Below are 8260 nucleotides of genomic sequence, written 5' to 3'. Positions count from 1 at the left end.
AATGACAAAAGAAGAAGAAGAAGGAGGGAAGCAAATTTGTTTGCGACCCAACTAAAATCTCTTGTTTTTGAATGAATGCTGTAAACAATCTGCATGAGTGGCTGGTAGAAGCTGTTAAAGACTGGGAGATATTGGCAGAAACTGGTAATAAACTAGTAGAAACTGATAGAAACTGGCAAACTCGTAAGAACTGGAAGAAACTGGTAATAAACTGGCAGAAACTGGTAGGAGCTGCTAAAGACTGGGAGATAATGGCAGAAACTGCTAAGAATTGGTAGAAACTGGTAGAAACTAGAAGGAACTGGTAGAAACTGGCAGAAACTGGTAAGAATTGGTAGAAACTGAAAATAAGTGGCAGAAATTGTTAAAAACTGACTGAAACTGGTAAGAAACTGGCAGAAACCAGCAGAAACTGGCATTAGAGAGAGACGCAGCAGCCACAGAGGGGTTGATGGTAGTAAACATATATAAAATACTATGTTATGAATTTATTTCATTTAGTACCCTCCCAGCCTGTGTTTGTGATGTGGTCCTGGTTCTGAGCCCGATGTGACTCATAAGGGTTTTGGCAGACCTTCAGAGGACCACAGAGATCTGGTTGTGTCATTGAATCCTTGTGAGGGTGTGACACAGTCTGAACTCACAGTGTGAAGACCAACAACGTTCACAGTCCGAATACCAACAACGTTCACAGTCTTAAACACAATACAGCAGCCACCATGTAACTGCTTTATCTGTTTAATGGATAAAGTTACTGATAAATAAAGTCACTAATCAATAAAGTTACTGATCAATAAAGTTACATATTAATAAAGTTACTGATCAAGAAGAAGAAGAAGAAGAAGAAGAAGAAGAAGATATACTTTATTGATCCCCTAGGTGAAATTGTTCTTTTCACTCTTTTTTATACCCACCCAGGCTGAAATGCACACTTGATGCTCTTGTGGACATGCAAAGGGGAGAGAGATGGTGGAGTGATAGAGCTGCAACGTTACCGGCGCCTCATGAGCAGGTTTTGGGGTTAGGTTGCCTTGCTCAAGGGCACCTCGGCAGTGCACAAGCGGTGAAACTGGCACCTCTCTAGCTACCAGTCCACACTCCATATTTTGTGGTCTGTGGGACTTGAACGGGCGACCCTCCTGTTCCCAAGCCAAGTCCCTACACACTGAGCTACTGCCGCCCCAAATCAATGAAGTCAATCAATAAAGTCATTGATCAATTAAGTTACAGATTAATAAAGTTACTGATCAATAAAGTCACTGATCAATAAAGTTACAGATTAATAAAGTTGCTGATCAATAAAGTCACTGATCAATAAAGTTACGGATCAATAAAGTTACTGATCAATAAAGTTACAGATTAATAAAGTTGCTGATCAATAAAGTCACTGATCAATAAAGTTACGGATCAATAAAGTTACTGATCAATAAAGTTACAGATTAATAAAGTTGCTGATCAATAAAGTCACTGATCAATAAAGTTACGGATCAATAAAGTTACTGATCAATAAAGTTACAAATTAATAAAGTCACTGATCAATAAAGTTACAGATCAATAAAGTTGCTGATCAATAAAGTTATAGATTAATAAAGTTACAGATCAATAAAGTCACTGATCAATAAAGTTAAAGATTAATAAAGTTACTGATCAATAAAGTTAAAGATTAATAAAGTTACTGATCAATAAAGTCATTGATCAATAAAGTTACAGATCAATAAAGTAATTGATCAGTAAAGTTACAGATCAATAAAGTTACAGATCAATAAAGTCACTGATCAATAAAGTTATAGATCATTAAGTCATTGATCAATAAAGTTACAGATCATTAAGTCATTGATCAATAAAGTCACTGAGAGCTAACATTACGCTACGAGACAGAGAGCTAATGCTAAGCTACGAGACAGAGAGCTAATGCTAAGCTACGAGACAGAGAGCTAATGCTAAGCTACGAGACAGAGAGCTAACGTTACTAATGCCGCCATATTGGGGAGGTGAAGATCTGCTGTTTACCAACGAGCTATCTTTGTTTCTGTTTCTATTGTAAACAAACATATTAAGTTAAAATGAGGTAACGGTGAATATTTGGTATATGGCCATAAAAACATGGACGCCCTTTAACAGCTGTATGTATATATGGTGTAACATTCAGGTGTGGTTGTACTTTTGGGCTTTTTATCAGTTACATTCACATGGCGGCAGATATTGGGACACCTTGTGGCATTTCGTAATGAGGCAGCACTTCCTCTTCTAACAAACCTCACCTGTGAGAAGCTGCTGTCTGTTTGTGAAAGAGTTGTGAAATGACTTCCTGTTGTTGTCCTCCGCACTGAGCTGAACTGAGGACAGCGAAGGTAGCACAGCTTCAAACAGGTGAAGTCAATAAAGAGAACAAACGCTGGCTGTTGACAGAGCGCTGACTGCAGGCAGCAGACAGATGGTCCAGTCCCTCTCTTAATTCGACGTCTTCAAAGGTTGCGAGTGGCGGCGGTGGCGGCGCCATATGTGACAGAGCTGCAGATCCTGGATCAGGCCAAAGAGCGCCGCCGCTACACGTCTGCACCACCTGCTGCCGCCATGTTCCCGTGTTTAAACAGCTTCACTGTGTGTGTGTGTGTGTGTGTGTGTGTGTGTGTGTGTGTGTGTCACATATGTGAAAACCTTTCAACTCCACTTTAGACGTTTCCTCTTTAGTTGAATCTCAGAGAAAGTTCATTTGGAAACCTGAAAACAACAACAACAACTAAAACAACAACAACAACAACCTGAAAAGTTCATGTGCTTCAGGAATTTACCCGACAGCGTCCCACCTGACTTCGTACAGGACTGTGAGGACCTGCTACTGGAGGACTAATTGATCATCATTCACACAGAAACTGAGGTGATCAGGATGTTTTATTAATTTATTAATTAATTAATTAGGCGTCCATTATCAGGAATTAATAGACTCCAGAGAGGCATCTGTCCAACATCGTCATTATTAACTGCTGAAAATAAGATAAGCATTATTTTATGTTTTCAAGTGTTTTTCACTCAAAATCTAAAGTTATTTCACAAGCCGAGACCGAGAGCTAACGTTAGGCTACAGAGAGCTACAGAGAGCTACAGAGAGCTAACTACTTTTAGAGACTATAGGAACCACAAGTAGCCCAGCATTCAGAGAACGTAGTGTTCTAGAGGGGTAATAGGGTACTATGAGCTCTTTAAGATATGAAGGGGCCTGACCATGAAGAGCTTTATAGGTGAGGAGGAGGATTTTAAATTTTATTCTATATTTTATAGGGAGCCAGTGCAGAGAAGCTAGTACAGGAGAGATGTGATCTCTTTTTCTAGTTCCTGTCAGTACTCGTGCTGCAGCGTTCTGAATTATTGGAGCGTTTTAATGGACTTATTGGGGCAACCTGATAATAAAGAGTTGCAGTAATCCAGCCTTGAAGTAACAAATGCATGGATTAGTTTTTCTGCATCTGTCTGTGATAGGATGTGTCTAATTTCTGTAATATTACGTAAATGAAAGAAGGCAGTCCTAGAGGTCTGCTTTATGTGGGAATTAAATGACAAATCCTGATCAAAGATAACTCCAAGATTCGTGACAGTGGTGCTAGAGGCCAAGGTAATGCCATCTAGAGTAACTATATCTTTAGACAGTGAGTCTCTAAGGTTTTTGGGGCCAATAACAAGAATTTCGTGTTTTTCTGAGTTTAGCATCAGAAAATTGCAGGTCATCCAGGATTTTATGTCCTTAAGACATGTTTGTAATTTAGATAATTGATTAATTTCATTGGGTTTGATTGATAGATATAACTGCGTATCATCTGCATAACAGTGAAAGTTGAGTGATTCCTAATAATGTTGCCTAAAGGGAGCATATATAAAGGAAATAGTATTGGTCCAAGTACAGAACCTTGTGGAACTCCATGACTAACTGTAGTATTTATTGAAGATTCATCGTTAACATGTACAAACTGCAGCGATCTGATAAATATGACTTAAACCAGCTTAGTGCGGTTCCTTTAATGCCAATTTGATGCTCAAGTCTCTGTAAAAGAATATCATGGTCAATGGTGTCAAATGCAGCACTAAGATCTAATAATACAAGTACAGAGACAAGTCCATTGTCAGAAGCAGTCAGAAGGTCATTATTAACTTTAACCAGAGCTGTCTCTGTGCTGTGATGAACTCTAAATCCTGACTGAAAATCCTCAAATAAACTATTGTTATGTAGAAAGTCACATAACTCTTTGGCGACTACTTTCTCCAGAATCTTAGAGAGGAAGGGGAGGTTAGAGATTGGTCTATAGTTGGCTAAAACCCCTGGGTCAAGAGTGGACTTTTTAAGAAGGGGTTTAATTACAGCTACTTTAAAGGACTGTGGTACATATCCTGATAATAAAGAAAGATTAATCATATCCAGTAAAGAAGTGCCAATTAAGGGAACAACTTCTTTAAGCAGCCGAGTTGGGATCGGGTCTAATAGACAGGTTGATGGCTTCGATGAAGAAATTATTGAAGTTAACTGATGAAGATCGATAGCAGAAAAACAGTCTAAATATATATCTAAGTTTACATTGCCAGAAGTCCCTGAACTTGGAGAGCCACTGATAACTGTTGATGGCAGTTGGTGATTAATTTTCTCTCTAATAGTAATAATTTTATTATAGAAGAAGCTCATGAAGTCATTGCTACTTAAGTTTATGGGGATATGTGGCTCAATAGAGCTGTGACTCTCTGTCAGCCTGGCTACAGTGCTGAAGAGGAACCTAGGGTTATTCTTATTTTCTTCTATTAGTGCTGAGTAATAGGCTCCTCTGGCATTACGGAGGGCCTTTCTATAGGTTTTAAGATTATCTTGTCAATTTGAGCGATATTCTGATAATTTGGAAGAGCGCCATTTCCTTTCAGATTTCCTAGCTATTTGTTTTAACTGGCGGGTTTGGTGGTTATACCAAGGTGCTAGTCTCCTATGTTTTAATAATTTCCTTTTTATAGGAGCGATAGAGTCTAATGTTGATCGTAGTGAGCCTGTAGCACTATCGACAAGATTATCAATTTCAGAGGGACTAAAGTCGTTATAGGACTCTGTTAAATAAAGTTAAGCTACAGAGAGCTAACGTTCCTGTCAGCTGCAGCCTGATCGATGAATCGTTTTGTGTGAGAAAATAATTCACTGATTTCTTTCACCATTTTCTGACATTTGATGGAGCGAACAACTAATATAGAAAGTGATACCAATGGATCAGTAACGTCAGTGATCAGGATCAGGATCAGGAGCTGCAGATTGATTAATGGGATATCGGTGTTATTTCAGAGACAGTCTCGCTGTCGTCTCCTCGCTGTCATCTTCAGTTTCTTATGAAAACAACATTTCAGACTTCAATAAAAGAGGAACTGATACTGCCGACCCACAATCCCCTGCTGCTGCGGGGGAACTGGACCTGATGGAGCCGTGTTGTGTTTGGACTGAAGACTGTTTTCATGGATTTAGTTCCTGCTCTGATGATGATGTCACAGCGTTGATGATGTCGTCTGCAGGACCTGGTCTGGCTCTGGTCTGGACCTGCTGATGAAACCAGGACCGGGTCTCTTTCCAGACTGTTCAGTGACAGAAGGTTCACAGACTGTTTGTTGTTGTTGTTATTGTTGTTGAGCCACCATATGGAACGACACACAGCGCTACTGAGATCAGCTGTTCAGGAGGTCACAGATCAGGTTAGTTTGTCAATATTCACATTTCTGATCAATATCCATATTTCTGATCAATATCCATATTTCTGATCAATATCCATATTTCTGATCAATATCCATATTTCTGATCAATATCCATATTTCTGACACATTACTGGTTCAAACAATAAAATGAAAATTGGAAACAACCTAGAACTGTCGATCAATAAAACAAATTTTTTTGTTTCATAAGAGCTAACAAGCTAACTAACGATTGATGTAAATGAATCGTTTAGCTAGCGTTTAGCTACCGTTAGCTTTCAGATGTAGATTAGCTAGTTAGCTTTATCATTTGATTGGATGTCTTTTAATTTTATTTGGTTATTTATTTATGTTGTGTTTTACATTCATGAATTTTTCCTTGTATTTGTAAACGGTCATCTTTATTGTACTGATCAGTTATGTTAGCTGGCTAACGTTAGCTACCCTAGCTCACATGATCCATCATACTAACTTATGTATTCTGACACATGGTGTTGATTCTACATAACAATAAATGATGCTAACAGTACAAAGCTAACGATAGCTTTCTAGTAGCCAAGAGTGATGTGAGGCAGGGCCATCCTGCTAGCTAACTGTAGCTAAGCTAAGTGGGGTTGGCTGCGCGGTGTGGGTCTGGTGTTGGTTGCTTCGTGGTGTTGGCTGATGGGCTGATGTGTAAACAGCAAGGTAGTTAGTAGCATGGAGCTAACGGTCCAAATAAAATATAAGAACATTGCAGATAGTAACGTTGTGGATGATGCAAGCACTGCAGTTAGCTTGAAACCGCTAGCTACTGCAGAGCTGTCTCTTCCTAATACCACAAATACAGTTTACACAAAAAATGTGTATTTTATTTTATAGTTTGAGGTCCTCAAACTGCAGATTCCACTGCTCTCATAATCTGTGCTTCCACTGTCTGTTGAGCCTGAGATACATTTATTTATGTATATGTATTATAAATGTATTATATATGTAAATGCCCCAGTATCATTACAACGTACTGCAGTCTGTTAGCAGGTAATTTCTAGCAGATCAAACTGGGTCAGACAGTTCGATCTGTGTGTGTTTTAATCCTCCGGGAACCTTTCTGCTGACTGCCTTTGTGTCTCTGCAGAACTAACGTCTCCTCACTGTTGACAGGAACAAAAACTCATCCTGACCGGCTCCTCGCGGGCTGCCGTCCCTCCTACACACAGATTAAAACATAGATCCTGCTGGTGTGACAGCCTTTAAACAGGAGGAGTGGACCCTCTTCTTCTGCTGCTGCTCAACAAACTTCCAACAACTTCCTTCAGCCTCGTCATTCTTTTATATTCTCCATCCGTCCACACTGACAGGCTTATGCACCACGTAGGACGTCCTCATTGTCTCCAGCAGACTGTGTTTTCATACCAACGTGTGGGTGGACGTGTTTTATGTGCAGAAAGAACAACCACAGGCGCTTCAAGAGAAAAGATGTTTCTTTTATCGCTCAGATCGAATATCTGTAAAAACTCACTCGTCTATCACAGTTCACTTTCAGTCCCGAGGGAGTCCAGATTGCAGAGTAAACCTCCTAAAACAACACGCCGGGGGGGTCAAACACGACACTGTCGGGACGTCCTGACCCGAATCTGGTTCCTGTGTAAACACTGAGAGGCTAAAAATCGCCTGGACGTCAGACGGAGACAGAAACCTGCTGAGGACGGACGCAGCGCTCGGCTGGACGGCGCTTTTACTTTACAAACGTTACCTCATTGTGTCTCATACACACACATATATAAATATATACATAAACTGTAGTGGTCAGAAATGTCCAAAATAATATTAAAATGATGGACAATTGATATTAGTTGTATTCCACATATTACTGGGCGGAGGTCATATAGCTCCATTAGTACTTTTATAGGTGGTCAAAACCACAAACTCACTGTGCTGTCTTATAAACTAATATTGTATAAACTGTAATATTGTATTAACTGTAATATTCTATAAACTAAAATATTCTATAAACTGTAATATTGTATAAACTGTTATATTGTATAAACTGTAATATTCTATAAACTAAAATATTCTATAAACTGTTATATTGTATAAACTGTAATATTGTATAAACTGTTATATTGTATAAACTGTAATATTGTATAAACTGTTATATTGTATAAACTGTAATATTGTATTAACTGTAATATTCAATAAACTGTTATATTGTATAAACTGTAATATTGTATAAACTGTTATATTGTATAAACTGTAATATTGTATAAACTGTAATATTCTATAAACTAAAATATTCTATAAACTGTAATATTGTATAAACTGTAATATTGTATAAACTGTAATATTGTATAAACTGTAATATTGTATAAACTGTAATATTCTATAAACTAAAATATTCTATAAACTAAAATATTGTATAAACTGTAATATTGTATAAACTGATATATTTAATAAACTGTTTTGTATAAACTGTAATATTCTATAAACTGTTATATTCTATAAACTGTAATATTCTATAAACTATAATATTCTATAAACTGTAATATTCTATAAACTGATATATTGTATAAACTGATAT

General features: G+C 37.9%; 1 long non-coding RNA gene across 1 annotated transcript; it reads left to right on the top strand.

The window, feature by feature from the left end:
- Nucleotides 1-2381: 2381 nt before the first annotated feature.
- On the top strand, nt 2382-7672 carry LOC127365098 (uncharacterized). The gene is made up of 3 exons (XR_007885121.1): nt 2382-2878; nt 5306-5706; nt 6844-7672. It is a non-coding gene; the product is annotated as an uncharacterized LOC127365098 (long non-coding RNA).
- The last annotated feature ends 588 nt before the right edge of the window (nt 7673-8260 follow it).

The sequence above is a fragment of the Dicentrarchus labrax genome, unplaced genomic scaffold (assembly GCF_905237075.1).
Source record: "Dicentrarchus labrax unplaced genomic scaffold, dlabrax2021, whole genome shotgun sequence".
Lineage (NCBI taxonomy): Eukaryota > Metazoa > Chordata > Actinopteri > Moronidae > Dicentrarchus > Dicentrarchus labrax.
Note: the sequence above shows the minus strand (reverse complement) of the source record. Positions and strands in the feature narration are given on the sequence as shown.